Source organism: Callithrix jacchus, chromosome 9, assembly GCF_049354715.1.
Source record: "Callithrix jacchus isolate 240 chromosome 9, calJac240_pri, whole genome shotgun sequence".
NCBI classification, from domain to species: Eukaryota; Metazoa; Chordata; class Mammalia; order Primates; family Cebidae; genus Callithrix; species Callithrix jacchus.
Genome location: NC_133510.1, coordinates 18,155,398 through 18,170,937, shown reverse-complemented (window position 1 = coordinate 18,170,937; position 15,540 = coordinate 18,155,398). Strand labels below are relative to the sequence as shown.

The 15,540-nt window shown below is 42.6% G+C and overlaps 1 protein-coding gene across 50 annotated transcripts in view; it reads left to right on the top strand.

The window, feature by feature from the left end:
- The window catches only part of LOC118144223 (uncharacterized), a 125,196-nt gene that overhangs the window by 47,255 nt on the left and 62,401 nt on the right, over window positions 1-15,540 (top strand). For 37 of the 50 annotated variants that reach the window (XR_013522584.1, XR_013522582.1, XR_013522583.1 and 34 more), the window contains 6 exons: window positions 11,570-11,773; window positions 12,082-12,170; window positions 12,701-12,766; window positions 13,337-13,456; window positions 14,131-14,248; window positions 15,174-15,267. The gene's annotated coding sequence lies outside the window, so the exon portion shown is untranslated. Of the gene's footprint in view, window positions 1-10,274; window positions 11,151-11,569; window positions 11,786-12,081; window positions 12,190-12,700; window positions 12,767-13,332; window positions 13,457-14,130; window positions 14,249-15,173; window positions 15,268-15,540 lie in introns of all 50 variants that reach the window. The other 13 variants (XR_013522586.1, XM_078338575.1, XM_078338539.1 and 10 more) reach the window with 10 other exon arrangements.

Sequence of the window (15,540 nt, the reverse complement as noted above, 5' to 3'; positions counted from 1 at the left end):
CCAACATCCTGTGCTTGTGGCTACGACTGGGAACCTTGATCTGATACTTGGTGATCTTGCCCTTCTTTTGTCTTAAGCCCTCATTCTGTGTTCTACTTTTATAGTGATTTGCATGAATTGAAAATTGCCACATATTCTTTGAAAGCAATGAAGTCTCAATAATAGGACTCATGCCAGCTTGAATGTTTAAATGCATGCTAGGGTTTGAATCTCTACATTCTCTATACTTAATTTTAAGTCTTTAAGAGCTTGAAGACCTTATTCTAACTTTATTAGTTTATACCTCCTGTTTGTTTAACAAAATACGTTAGCATGGGTAATCTGTAAATAGCAGAGGTATATTTCTCACAGCTCTGGAGGCTGGAAAGTTCAAGATCAAGGTGCCAGTGGGTTTGGTGGTTGGTGAGGGCTGTTCTTTCTACTTCTAAGATGGTGCCTTCAGGCTGTGTCCTCATACGGTGGACATGGGTAGAAGGGCAAAAAGGGACTAGGGCACTCTCTTCAGCCTCTTTATAAGAGCACCAGTCCCATATATGAAAGCAAGCCCTCATAATCTAATCACCTCCTAAAGACCACCCCCCCCTTAATACTGTTGCATTGGGGACTAAATTCAGCATGAATTTTGGAGGACACAAACATTCAAACCATAGCACTGACTAAGGAAACAATTTGGCCATCCTAAGCTAGTGGGTATCACCCTCTCAGTGTATGGAAATTGCATATAACCAGGAACTAGGAGCTGGGCATTAGATCTGGGTCACTCATATCCTCTCTTCATAAGGAGGGATGAGCTGAATCTCCATTTATAGGGGCTGTCCCCATGGAGACTTGAAGCCATACGCTTCTCAGGATTCAGGTTGCACATTACCTGATTGTCACAGTTGATTTGAGCCTGCAAGACTGTAAACCCATCCCGTTATCATGTTTTCATTCCTCATGCACATACATTTATCATTAAACCTTTGTGATTAAGCAAATCTATTTACCTTCTGATTCTATTTTAAATTCCTTTCATGTTCTTCCTTGGCCCTCCTGTGTATATCCCTCAGCTTTGCTAGGCCTTAAGATCATCGCACACTCTTCATCATAAGAATAAAAATAAATTCTGTGATGGAAGCATATATGGGAATATATGCAAAGATCTCTGAGAAGAGAAAGAAGAGTCTCTGAAAGGATCAGGAAAAACTCCATAGAAAATGGATTTTTAAAGCTACAACTTGATGTTAACCTGCTGAAATGTGTGTGGAGGAGGGTTAGGAGGAAGCAAGCATTCATGTTGTGAAGAGAACAGCACAAGCAATTGCAGTGGGTCATGAGTGAGTGGGTGGTTAAGAGTGGGAGACAGAGCCAGTGAGTTGGGAGGGGCACAGGTGAGTTTAACCTTTACCATGGAGGTGACGTAGAGCAGGTGAATTCCGTACAGATTTGGCTTTGAATATGAATTCCACTGCTTCTCAGTTATGAGATTGGACAAGGCACTTGACCTCTTTTTGTCAGCCTCCGTTTTCTTGTTTATAAAATGGAGGTGATAGTAGTAACTACATGATGGGATTGTATTGAGAAATTAAACGAGATCATGCATGTAAACTGCTGAGCCCTGCGCACTGAAGAACTAAGTAAATCTGAGCCATTATCATTTAAGTAGGGAGCATCATGCCTTACTGAGTCCATACATTTGTTTCTTGACTTAAAATAGCTGCCATTCCTGAGAGGGAGGGATTCCTATTTTCTAAATGATGGAAACAGGGACTTGCAGAAGGTAAATTGCCACTTAGTAAGTAGCTGAATTGGTTTTCCAACCTGGATCTATCTGGCTACAAAACTGATACCTTGTTCCAGGAAGGATTTAAGGATGCTCAGGAGGAAGACATTCCCAGAGTCACACTCTAGAAGATCAAGGAGTGAATGGGAGATGTAGTGGAATGGAGGGCATATTTGAAGAAACCTTTCCTGTGAAGGAAAATCCAAGACAGAATGATGTAAGGAGACACTTTAACTTGAAAAGATTCTTGTGAGAGAAGGAAACGGGCTATTTGCAATAGAGGAGAGAGACTAGAACAAAGTTGGAACTCAACTTCATGGAAGCAGAGGGTGGTGGAGTTTTCGAGGGCTGAGTGAGATAGTGTAAAAGCACTGGGGACAGGAGGCCATCTGAATCCCGTAAGGGCCAGGGTGAGGGGTTCATGGGTTATCTGTCTTTGCTGATTGGCTTTATCCAAAGGAAGAGTAAACATCCTTAGGAAGTAGTCCTGCAGCATGGAGCAAGATGCCCACCAAAGTTAGGCACATCCCACAGAACATGGAAGAAAGGGGTGCTATTTCCTTTTGTCATGACATTTCAGAGAATGGTTCCCCTGGGTCCTTGAGAACGACATTCCTGGGTTGTAAGAAGGCTAAGGAGGCCGGGCGTGGTGGCTCAAGCCTGTAATCCCAGTACTTTGGGAGGCCGAGGCGGGTGGATCACGAGGTCAAGAGATCGAGACCATCGTGGTCAACAAGGTGAAACCTCATCTCATTAAAAATACAAAAAATTAGCTGGGCATGGTGGTGCGTGCTGGTAACCCTCCTACTCAGGAGGCTGAGGCAGTAGAATTGCCTGAACTCAGGAGGCGGAGGTTGCAGTGAGCCAAGATCGCGCCACTGCACTCCAGCCTGGGTAACGAGCGAAACTCCATCTCGAAAAAAAAAAAAAAAAACCAAGAAGGCTAAGGAAAGTTGTATGTCTCAAAGGGGAACAGAAATAATTTGTAATTTTAAGTTTTCTGAACAAAATGCTCTGAGGGAAGTTGGGGTCTAATGTTAGAGATGTAGTTTGGATGTCCTCACCCAAATCTCATGTTGAAATGTCATCTCCAGTGTTGGAGTTGGGGCTTAGTGGGATGTGATTGGATCCTGGGGTAGATTTCTCATGAATGGTTTAGTCCATCTTCTTGGTACAATCCTCAAGACAGTGAGTTCTAGCAAGATCTCATCGTTTAAAAGTGTTAGGCACCTCTCCTCATCCCTTGCTCCTACTCCTGCTATGTGAGATGCTTGCTTTCCTTTCACCTATTGCCATGACTAGAAGCTTCCTGAAGCCTCCCCAGAAGCAGATGCCCATGTTATGCTTCCTGTACAGCCTGAAGAACTATGAGCCAATTAAACTTTCTTTCTTTATAAGTTACCTAAGCTCAGATTTTTTTTATAGCAATACAAGAATGGCCTCATAGAGTTAGGAAGAAGCCTGTCTGAAGTACAGTCAGGCTGAGGGGAGCTTTAAGGCCATCTTGATGGGGGGAAGTCTTTCAGTACCCTAATGCAAGCATATGGTGATGTTGGCAGAGAGGAAGGGCATAACTTGTGGTGCTTGGGGTGCCTGGCCCTAGAGGGAACAGAAGGGCCAGAATCCAGAGCACAAGTGGGATTGTATGGGCTGACAAGTAAAAGTATATGATAGCAATAGTGTATGATAGCATGTGTGCAAGTCCATTTTGTATTGCCACAAAAGAATACCTGAAGTTGGGTAATTAATAAAGGGGTTTATTTGGCTCGCTGTTTTGCATGCTCTACAAGCATGGCACTAGTGTCTGCTTGGCTTCTGGTGAGGCCTCAAGAAGCTTTTACTCATGGCAGAAGGAAAGGGGAGCCAGTGTGTCACATGGCAAGAGAAAGAGCAAGAAGTGGGGATGGTGCCAGGCTCCTTTAAACATGAAACTCGTTACCACTGGTAAGGCACAAAGCCATTCGTGAGGCGTCCTCACCCATGGCCCAAATACCTCCAAGCAGGCCCCACTTCTAACATTAGGGATCACATTTCCCATGAGATTTGGAGGGGACACACGTTGAAACTATATCAGCATATTAAACAAAACCATTCCTCACGTGGTCAAAGTACAAACTATTTTTTGTTTTTGTCTTTTGTTTTGTTTTGTTTTTTTGTGATAGAGTCTTGTTCTATTTTGCCCAGGCTGGAGTGCAGTGACATGATCTCAGCCTCTGCCTCCCAGGTTCCAGCGATCCCCCGTCTCAGCCTCCCAAGTAGCTGGGATTACAAGCATGTGCCACCGCACCCAGCTAATGTTTGTATTTTTAGTAGAGACGGGGTTTCACCATGTTGGCCAGGCTGGTCTTGAACTCCTGACCTCAGGTGATCTGCCTGGCTCGGCCTCCCAAAGTGCCGGGATTACAGGCATGAGCCACCGCACCTGGCCAGGACTTTATGTTTTATCACTAGGCTTTCCTTTAAAATCTCTGTGCTAGGCCGGGTGCTGTGGCTCACGCCTGTAATCCCAGCACTTTGGGAGGCTGCGGTGCGAGGATAACTTGAGCCCAGGAGTTTGAGACCAGCCTGGGCAACATAGTGAAACCCCATCTCTTTAAAAAAATGAAATAAAATCTCTCTATGAGAATATAAGGCACTAGAAGCAGGACTTTTTATCTGTCATATTCACTGCTATGTCCCCAACACCTAAAACAGTGCCAGGCGTCTGTTGAATAAATGAATGAATGAGGTGGGAAGTCTTTCCTTACACTTAGATGAAAACTCCATCATTCCCCAAATTGTCTGGTCTTGTTCAGGTAATTATTTCAATTCTATAATAAAATCTTGTTATAATATGCTCAGTTTGATAATTAGGATGCCCAGTGTTGTATAATAATTAAAGCCTTAAATTTCCTCTCTCCCCTACAGCTGGGGTCAAAGAAGACCATGTGGCTGGCTACTTTTCTGTATTTTCATTTATCTCCACCCCCAGTTTACCAGCAGTGGCTATCCTCTCTCAGGCTGGGCCAGGGGTCAGAAGGGTAGTCTTACAAGGCAAGGGTCTTTGCTGGCAGATGTCTGGGCCTTTTTAACAGCAGGTGTTTAAAGCTGAATTGGGTTGTAGTTTCAGGAAAGTGATGTTTTGGGATGGTAACTGAAGTAGTTGTTGAGGATAAAGTATCATATTAATAAAACATTTCCCATTAGCACCTTGGCACAAAATTAAAACTAGCTGTACCTCACTGATAAGGACCTGGATGGTTGAGTAATGATGATTTATCGAGTAATGATGAATGATTTATCGGGGGTAGGGGGTGTAGGGGGAATTGGGTGGAAGCAGAAGTAACAAATTCAAATTAAGGAGTCATAAGGTCATTGAGATTATCTAGTCTCACCTCCACATTTTATAATTGAAGAAATCGAATATAAAACAAGAGAAGAGAAGTGACAGCTTTATAGCATGTGGTTGGGGAAAAACATATCTTTTCTGGGGCTAGACAGTCCATAAATAGGAGTTGGAAATGGAAGTGTAGGGGAAATTCCATTGTAGTTCAGTGGAAAACTGCATTGTCTGGAGGCTAGACTCTGGACTAAGGCATTTCTTTCCTGGCTGATTTTGATTCTATGGGAGCTATCTTAAAACTCTGTAAGCTGTAGGTAACTGATAGCAGAGCAAAGTAATTCTTGTCCATAGATGTGTAAACCGTGTCTTAGTGCAGAGTCAGCCTACTTCCCTTCCCCAGTTTTGCTTCTATTAGCACATTTACTTCAGTAATTTTGATCTTTGGATTCTACTTGGACATTCCTCACTAAAAAATTAAATAACATTTTTGGCATGTGCTCTTCTTTTGCATCTGTTTGAGTTGCAACTTTTACCTTTATTTCAAAATTATCCTTTTTTTTTTTTTGAGATGGAGTTTTGCTCTTGTTTACCCAGGCTGGAGTGTAGTGGCGCGATCTCAGCTCACCGCAACCTCTTCCTCCTGGGTTCAGGCAATTCTCCTGCCTCAGCCTCCCAAATAGCTGCAATCACAGGCACGCACCACCATGCCCAGCTAATTTTTTGTATTTTTAATAGAGACGGGGTTTCACCATGTTGACCAGGATGGTCTCGATCTCTTGATCTCATTATCCACCAGCCTCGGCCTCCCAAAGTGCTGGGATTACAGGCTTGAGCCACCACGCCCAGCACAAAATTATCCTTTAACCAAAAGGACAGTGGTGAACTAGCCAGCCGGAGCTGCTCACTGTCAGTAATTTTTACCAGGGAGTGTCTGGTAACCCTTGGAAAAAGAGTCCAGAGTCCGTTTTTCCAAGGGGACATCTGGATCTAAGAAGTGCTGTATGGTGACCTGAAGTTGATCAAGTACTCCTCATATATTTTCTCATTTTCACCACAGCCTTGTGAGGTAGATACTGTCATGCCATTTTATGGGACAGCCACAAATAGGCCAAGCGTCAGAGAGTAAATGGCAACAGCAGGACCAGACCCAGGTTTTCTGTCTAGTGCAGTTTTTCTGGGAGCAGTGAGAGGTGGAGGAGGAATCTAAAGGGCTTGCTTTACAATTTTGCCTGGAGCCAGTCCACACCAGAGCCATGTGAGGTCACAAGAAATGCAAGTTGGGAAACAGAGTGGGATGGGGTATTTATAAAGAAGGTTCCATAACCCTCCATGTACTCCAAGTAACCTTGGATATGAGCTCCGTTTGGCTTTTTTGTTCTGTTTTGTTTTGTTTCCAAGCAGGTTTTTAAAGGCAAAAGGGGGAACAAGGCGTGAGCTGATACAAAGTTGTTTGTCAGGAATTCTCATTGGTTTATACAAATAACATTGGTTAGTGATTGGCTGTACATGGTTGAGTTACAGAGTATGAGCTATGGTGTTCAGCATGTGGCACTGTTAGATTATAACTACTTGTGTTAGTTGGTCTAGAATCCATACAGCAGGCAGCTTCAGGAGGTGGTTACTTAGCTCAAGGCAGGTGAGTGGGACATGACTGCTGTCTCATTTCAAGGGCTCTCTGAGCCAGGTCAGTTAGAGCAGGTTCACATTCCTCAGATAAAAGTTTATTTGGTTTCTCATTTAAATGATTTTTATCAGTGATTACTGGGTTTTGAAGCCTAATAACTTAGATTCTTTCTCTAGGAGAGTCTGAATCTAATGGTTGTAAACCAAAGTAAAAATAAAACCATAAATAAATTAGTAGGAAAGCTGGTGGGATCAGAGGGTGGATAAAAACAGCCTTTACACTTTTGAGCTCCATAATACATTTCACAGCATGAAACAATCATTCATTTACCTAAAAAATTGTTGACCTCCTGCCAAATATATTTTTACAGGTAAGGAGAAATTGGTAGATTTACCTACAGTTGCATAGCTGATATGTGGCCAAACATCAAAATCCAGAGATCTAAACCAGTATGTTTTGTACTCATAATTATATGCTCTGACATAAAACAAAAAGGCAGATTAGATTTCATGCTAATTACTGATAAATCTTTCTGTGATGCTGGTTCAATTGCCTTCATTGATTATTGCAGAATTTTCTATTTGATTCTCTTTGCTGAACTCTCATGACATTTTAGATATGCTACATGTTAGGGATTCCAAGCTAATTAAGAAATTGACACTACTCCAAAGACCTCCTAATTGGTGTCTTTACCTTTGATCTCTACTCATTCTGAATCTCATTATTGTCTAAATTTTCTAACATAAAAGCTTGAATTTTTGTTTTCTTTTTTCTTTTCTTTTTTTTTTTTTGAGACGAAGTTTCCCTCTTGTTACCCAGGCTGGAGTGCAATGGCGCGATCTCGGCTCACCGCAACCTCTGCCTCCTGGGTTAAGGCAATTCTCCTGCCTCAGCCTCCTGAGTAGCTGGGATTACAGGCACGTGCCACCATGACCAGCTAATTTTTTGTATTTTTAGTAGAGACGGGGTTTCACCATGTTGACCAGGATGGTCTCGATCTCTTGACCTTGTGATCCACCCGCCTCGGCCTCCAAAAGTGCTGGGATTACAGGGTGTTTTCTTATTTAAGAATGCTAAGTGATTCTCCTGTAATAAAGTAAAAACTCCTGAGCAGGGCCAGAGTTGGAATAAGGGGCAGAAAGGAAATTTAGTTCAATAGGGTTAATGATGTTCATTTTAGGCACGTGGACTTGTGATTCTGAGGAATCAGGAGGTGTTTCAAAGTTCACAGCCGGCATTGTGGCTCAAGTCAGTTCTGAAGGTAACAGATTTAGGGACCAATGCTGAATCCATGGGGGAAACAAGAGCCCTTGAAATGGGATACGAGTAGGAGATAATGCTGAGGATGCTGGGAGAATAATCTAGAATCAGGGTTCCAGGATCTTGGCATAGCCACCTCAAATCCTTTCTGCATCAGGCCTCATTTCCCTTTGCTTCTGAAGAAAAGGGAAAAATTAATACAAATGGTCCCCCAACTTACCATGGGTTCTGTCCCAATCAATGAGAAATTGAAAATATTGTAAGTTGAAAATGCACTTAATATACTTAGCCTACTGAACACCATTGCTTGCCCTAGCCTACCTTAAACATGCTGAGAACATTTACATTGAGTTACTCCTGGACAAAATTATCTAACAACAAGCCTTTTTTAATCATAAGGTGTTAAACATCTCATGTAATTCATAGAATATGGTACTGAAAGTGAACACCAGAATGGTTGTATGGGTACTCAAAGTACAACTTGTACTGAATGCATATTGCTTCTGCATGACCGTAAAGTTGAGCAATTGTGAGTTGAATCATATAGTAAGTTGGGGACTATCTGTGCTGCATCAAGGGCCCCAGGATGTGAACATAAATCATGTAAATCATTCTCATTCCTGGATAAAAATCTGTTTCGGGAAAGAAGATAAATTAGCATGATACACATCTGCAAATTACATTTGCCCAGTTTGAAGATGAGGGTCCAGCATAGTGTGACAAAGCGTGTTTTCTCATCAACACCGTAAGTAGTTCTGCAGACGACATGCTGCTCACTTTGCCCAAATTTGTGATTATTTCCTCAGGAAATGGAATTACTGGGCTAAAGGGAGTTAACATCTTTAAAGTTCTTGTTAACCACTGAGAAACTGGCCATGAGAAATACTGAATAATGCATATACATGTCAATTGCAGCCCATCATTACTAATGCTAAATATATCCTCAAAAAGTTTTTTGTTTAATAGGGTATAGAGGACATTTAATTTTTTAATCAATATGCCTTACTTTGATCATGAATAATTGCCCTGCCTTGCCTTGCCTCAAATTGCCTTGCCTGGAATTGCCCTTCCCTGCCCTGCCTTGCCTTGAATTGCCTTGCCTGGAATTGCCCTGCCTGGGACAGCCCTGCCCTGCCTTGCCATGGCTTGAATTGCCCTGCCTGGAATTGCCCTGCCCTGCCTTGACTTGCCTTGAATTTCCTTGCCTGGAATTGCCTTGCCCTGCCCTGCCCTGCCTTGCCTTGCCCTACCTCAAATTGCCTTGCCTTGCCTTACCTCAAATTGCCTTGCCTTGCCTTGCCCTTCCCTGCCCTGCTCTGCCCTGCCCTGCCCGGCCCAGGATGAGCAGTGGTGAAGGATGCTCCTGGGGTCCCTGGCTGGGAAAGGTATTAGGGGGTCACACGTAACTAGGCTGAGGCAAGAAGAATACACGTCCGGGGTGGCAGTGGTGCTGAACAAGTAAGGGCACTGGTGTCCAGTCCCTTCAAGAAGCATTTTCACCTTCCCTTAAGGTTTCCCTTGATGAACATGGAAGTACTGTATGTAGAATTGACTGTTCCAGCATCTTTGTATATTAGGCCAAATTTACATGTCTTCCTTTTATGAGAGGCACCCTGGTAGGCTAGGGGAGTTACACATGAAGTCTGATCTCAGCTTCTCTGTCCAGAGATGCAACATAGTCCAATCAAATAACATTCTCTGAGCCTATTTCTCTTTTACTTATTTTATTTATTTTTTAGAGATGGGGTCTTGCTCTTTTGTTGTGGTGTCATCATCTTGGATCACTGCAACCTCCACCTCTTGGGTTCAAGTGATTCTCCTGCCTCAGCCTCCTGAGTAGCTTGGACTACAGGCACGTGCCACCACATCCAGCTAATTTTTGTATTTTTAGTAGCGATGCGGTTTCACCATTTTGGCAGAGATCGTCTTGATCTTTTGACCTCATGATCCACCTGCCTTAGCCTCTCAAAATGCTGTGAATACAGATGTGAGCCATTACACTTGCCCTGAACTCATTTTTTTAGCTGTAAAATAACAATTGTACTAATCTAAAAAGACAGCTTATTGTATTGTCTTTTATTTTCTATGAAACTGTGTTTAACACAGTAATTATTTTCTTTGCCGTGCCACATTTGTTTTTGTTTTGTCTTTGTTTTTCTTTTAGATGGAGTCTGTTTTGTTTTGTTTTGTTTTGTTTTTGTTTTCTTGAGATGGGAGTCTCGCTGTTGTAGGCCAGGCTGGAGTGCAGTGGCATGATCTTGGCTCATCCTGTATCATACCCACAGAGAGACCCTTTTTATCTCCAGGGCTTGGGAAGCAGCCAGGTTCCATGAGTTAAATGCAGATCTGAACCATACTGAGCTGGGGTTAAAGTACACACCCTCCTCTTCTGAAAAGTGGCTAAGGATTCCAACTTGGTGCAGTGGAGAGTGTGGCAGAGCCAGACCAGACAAGGACCGATCACCTGGAAAAGCATGTTGTCAAAGGCCTTGGTGAGTGCTGAGTGCCATAGCTCACACCTGTAATCCCAGCACTTTGGGAAGCTAAGACAGGTGGATCACTTGAAGCCAGGAGTTTGAGTAGAGCCTGGGCAACATGGCAAAACCTGTCTCTACTAAAAACACAAAAATTAGCCAGGTGTGGTGGCACTTGCCTTTAATCCCAGCTACTCAGGAGGCTGAGACAGGAGAATGGCTTGATCCAGGCAGGCAGAGTTTGCAGTGAGCCAAGATCATGTCACTGCACTCTAGCTTGGGCAACAGAGTGAGACTCCATCTCCAAAAAAAAAAAAAAAAACCCATAAAGAAGAAAGGTCTACTTCTGGGGATTGGGTGGGGGACTGCTGACCGAACTGGAAACTTTGTTCAGGTGGGGTTGTTTGTTTGTTGTGAGATGGAGTCTGGCTCTCTCACCCAGGCTGGAGTGCAGTGGCACAATCTTGGCTCACTACAACCTCCGCCTCCCCTTCTTCAGGTTCAAACAGTTCCCATGTCTTAGCCTTCCAAGTAGCTGAGATTACAGGCATGAGCCATGCCACCACACCAGCTAGTTTCTTTGCAGAGACAGGGTTTCACCATGTTGACCAGGCCAGTCTCGAACTTCTGGCCTCAAGTGATCTGCCCACTTTGACCTCCCAAAATGCTGGGATTACAGGCATGAACCACTGCACCCAGCCCCTTCAGGTGGGTTTTGAGGCTTCACTATGATACTAGTTTCCTGTTTCTGCTGGAACAAATTACCACACACTTAGGGCTTAAAACAACATAGATGTAGCTGGGCATGGTAGCTCATGCCTGTAATCCAACACTTTGGGAGTCTGAGGCGGGCGGATCACCTGAGGTTGGGAGTTCGAGACCAGCCTGACTAACATGGAGAAACTTCACCTCTACTAAAAATACAAAAATAGCTGGGTGTGGTAGTGCATACCTGTAATCCCAGCTACTCAGGAGGCTGAGGCAGGAGAATTGCTTCAACCTGGAAGGCGGAGGTTGCAGTGAGCCGAGATCATGCCATCACACTCCAGCCTAAGTAAAAAGAGGGGAACTCTGTCGTTAAAAAAAAAAAAAAAAAAAAAAAGCAACACAGATGTATTCCCTTACAGTTCTGAAGGCCAGAATTCTAAAGTCAGTCCCACTGACTCAAGGTGGGAGCAGGGCAGGTACCTTCCCAGGCTCTGAAGGAGAATGAGTTTCTGGCCCTGGAGGCTTCCTGGAATCCTCAGCTTGTGCTGCCCTTCTTGAATGACTGGAGGTTCCTGCTTCCATCACTACACTTCCCATCGCTCTCCATCACCTGCTCTGCTCTGGTAAGGATCTGGGTGAGTACATCAACCCCACTGTGACAAGCCAGAATAATCTTCCTGGCCAAAAGTCCTTAACTTCATTATATCTGCAAAGCCCCTTTTACCATATGAGGTCATGATCACCGGTTCCTGGGATTAGGTTATGAGCATCTTGGGGGGGTCACTATCAGCCTATTACAGGTATGCTACAAAACTATTACACCTTCCTGGTGTTTCAGTGATGGGGAGGAAAAGGGTTGGGATTTTTGCTTTGGGGTTCCGTTTAAGCTTTTTTTTTCTTTTTTGACATGGAGTCTTGCTCTTTTGCACAGGCTGGCTGCAGTCTTTGTTCCCTGCAACCTTTGTCTCCTGGGTTCAAGTGATTCTTCTACCTCAGCCTCCTGAGTACCTGGGACTACAGGTGCCTGCCACCATGTCTGGTTAAGTTTTGTATTTTTGGATGAGATGGGCACATGGAGGGGGCAGTGGAAGGTGGGGGAGGGGATGGAAATTTCTGCTATGTTGCCCTCATCTCAGAGTGATCCACTTACCTCTGCTCCCTAAGTGCTAGGATTACAGGCCTACATGGCCTCACTGGCTGCTGTAAAGTCTTATTTCCACACAAGTGAGACATGTTTTAGGAAGTTTGCTAAAAGACCCCTGGAGACATTGTTGTTGTGGCCTCCTTGTTAGTTAATTTGATGGATCTTTTCTGCCCTCCTCCTTTTCAGAAATTAGAAGGATAAAAAGAGGTACTAAACTTTAAAACTTTTCTTACAGTCTCCAATTAAACTAATTATAAGAACCACCAAAAAAGGGAAACATTTTTTCAAAAGCAGTAAAATGATATGGACTGTTGAGATGTAAAATATAGGAAATAAGTCATTATACGTGAATGTTGCTCTGACGTAGGGACATATTATTGACAATCAACCTTTGCTCAATTTTCAGAGAAATGCAATGATGGTATCGCTGATCTATGTAAACACATTGAAGAACTATCTGAAAGAAAATATGGTATGTCGAAACTGGAAAAGTCCTGTAATACTTTGTTCATGAGTGTTTACACAATGGAGTCACTGTTCATCTTGTAGTGTCTGTCTAAATATTAGAAACTTTCTTTCTTTCCAGATTACTGCAAAGCTAAGGAAAAATTGTATTTTTTAAATTATCAGTTAGCATTTCTTTTAAACTTTCAGCATGAATATTGGTGATTTATTTACATATTTATTGCAAAGCCCTGGATCTTAGGGATTTAATTAATTTTTTTTTTTTTTTTTTTTTAAACTAATTGTTTCTCTTTATATGCTTTGTTAAATTCGGTATTTGGTTGGGCATGGTGGCTCATGCCTGTAATCCCAGCACTTTGGGAGGCCAAGGCGGGCAGATCATGAGAATAAGAGCTTGGCCAAGTCTCTTATTCTGTTTGAGCCTTAGTATGTTCTTTAGTGGTCGTGAGAACTGAAGATCTATCTCGAAGATTTGATAGCATGCTACACTGCTTCACATAATACCGGGTATATAAATACATAATAAATGCATCTTGCTTATGTTTTAATTTCCTTATTTATTTATTTTTTGAGGCAGAATCTTGCTCTGTTGCACAGACTGAAGTCCAGTGGCATGAGATCTCGGCTCACTACAACCTCTGCCTCATGGTTTCAAGCAATTCTTCTGCCTCAGCCTCCCAAGTAGTGGGGATCACAGGTGTGTACCACCATGCTCAGTTAACCTGTGTATTTTTAGTAGAGACAGGGTTTCACCATGTTGGCCGGACTGGTCTTGAACTCCTGACCTCAAGTGATCTATCCGGCTTGGCCTCACAAAGTGCTGGAAATTCAGGTGTGAGCCACTACATCTGGCCTATGATTTTATGATATTGTTAATTTAGTACTATTCTGAGTAAAAATCATTTGCTGTTAAAGTTTTATGAATTTACTGTTTTATAAATTAACTGATAATTTTTATAAATATCAGTGCTTTTATCAGGTGAAACTGATTATGTTGTGGGACTTTTGTTGTGATGGTGGTTTATTAGATTATTTTGTTTAAAGACAATGTTCAGCTGTTGTGAAATTATAAAAAGTATCTTCACACTTTATAATTTTAAAGCATTATTAATAGTAATTGCCTTAGGGAAAGATACTTTTTTGTAATATGAAAGTATGATATTCAAGTTTAGTGTACAGCAAAGGATATTAAATCTAAGCACTAATGTGCACTTGAAACATGAGTACAAATATCACTGTTTAGCAGATAGACCTTAACACATACTGATAGCAAAGAAATGGAGCTGTTTTGATGGGAGACTGTTGGTTATGTGTGATTTGAATATTCCCCATGCTCTTGACTTTTCTTTTTTTTTTTTTTCTTTGAAACAGAGTCTTCCTCTTTCACTCAGGCTGGAGCGCAGTGGTGTGATCTCAGCTGACTGAAACCTCCACTTCTCAGGTTGAATTTATCCTCTTGCCTCAGCTTCCCTAGTGGCTAGGACTACAGGTGAGTGCCACCATGCCCAGCTAATTTTTGTATTTTTGGTAGAGATGGGGTTTCAGCATGTTGGCCAGGCTAGTCTCAAACTCCTGACCTCAGGGGATCCACCCACCTTGGCCTCCCACAGTGCTGAGGTTACAGGTGCGAGCCACTCCCACCTGGCTAACACTTGACTTTTTCTTTTTTGAGATGGAGTTTTGCTCTTGTTGCCCAGGCTGTAGAGCAATAGCTCAATCTCGACTCACTGCAACCTCTGCTTCCCGGGTTCAAGCTATTCTTCTGCCTCAGCCTCCAGAGTAGCTGGGATTACAGGCACATGCCACAGTTAATTTTATATTTTATTAGAGATGGGTTTTTTCATGTTGGTCAGGCTAGTCTGGAACGGTCTACCTCAGGTGATTTGCCTGCCTCAGCTTCCCAAAATGTGGGGATACAGGCATGAGCCACCATGCCCAGCCCAGCTCTTGACTTTTTATAGCTGTTATGTTAGTTGAGTCTTGAGTAAATAAATGCTAGCTTAAAAGTTGCAGTTCAGGGAATCTTCTGTTTCTGTTATTAAAAAATTATTTTTGTAAGTCCAATAAGGTTACACTCATGTTTATGTTTTGAAAATATTACCTCTTCCATTTAGTACTATATGCATTAAATAATATTAGCTGGTATGTTTTTCTCACTTTATAATGTGGTTCAGATTTCTTTAGACAGTTTGGCTGTATCTTCATTACCTTAAAGTCATGGGATCTACCTATCTTTTCTTTTCTTTTTGAGCTGGAGTTTTGCTCTTGTCACCCATGCTAGAATGCAATGGTGATCTTAGCTCACTGCAACCTCTGCCTCCTAGGTTTAGGTGATTCTCCTATCTCAGCTTCCCAAGTAGCTAAGATGACAAGCACTCACCACCATAACTGGCTAATTTGTGTATTTTTCATAGCGATGCAGTTTTGACATGTTGGCCAGCCTGGTCTTCAATTCCTGACCTCAGGCGATTCACCTGCATTGGCCTTCCAAATGCTAGGATTACAGAGGTAAGTCACCCTGCCTGGCTGTAATGGGATATTTCACTGCAAACTTTGATGAACAGAATATTAGCATTTTTGGTGTTATTTTTATTTTTCTCACACTATTTTTCTTTGGACTGAATTACAATAACAGAAGTAAAGATCAAATTATAAAAGTTCAAGAGCAATGCCTGGCTCAGTGGCTCATGCCTGTGATCCCAGCACTTTGGGAGTCCAAGACAGGTGGATCACGAGGTCAGGAGATCAAGACCATCCTGGCCAACATGATGAAATTTCATC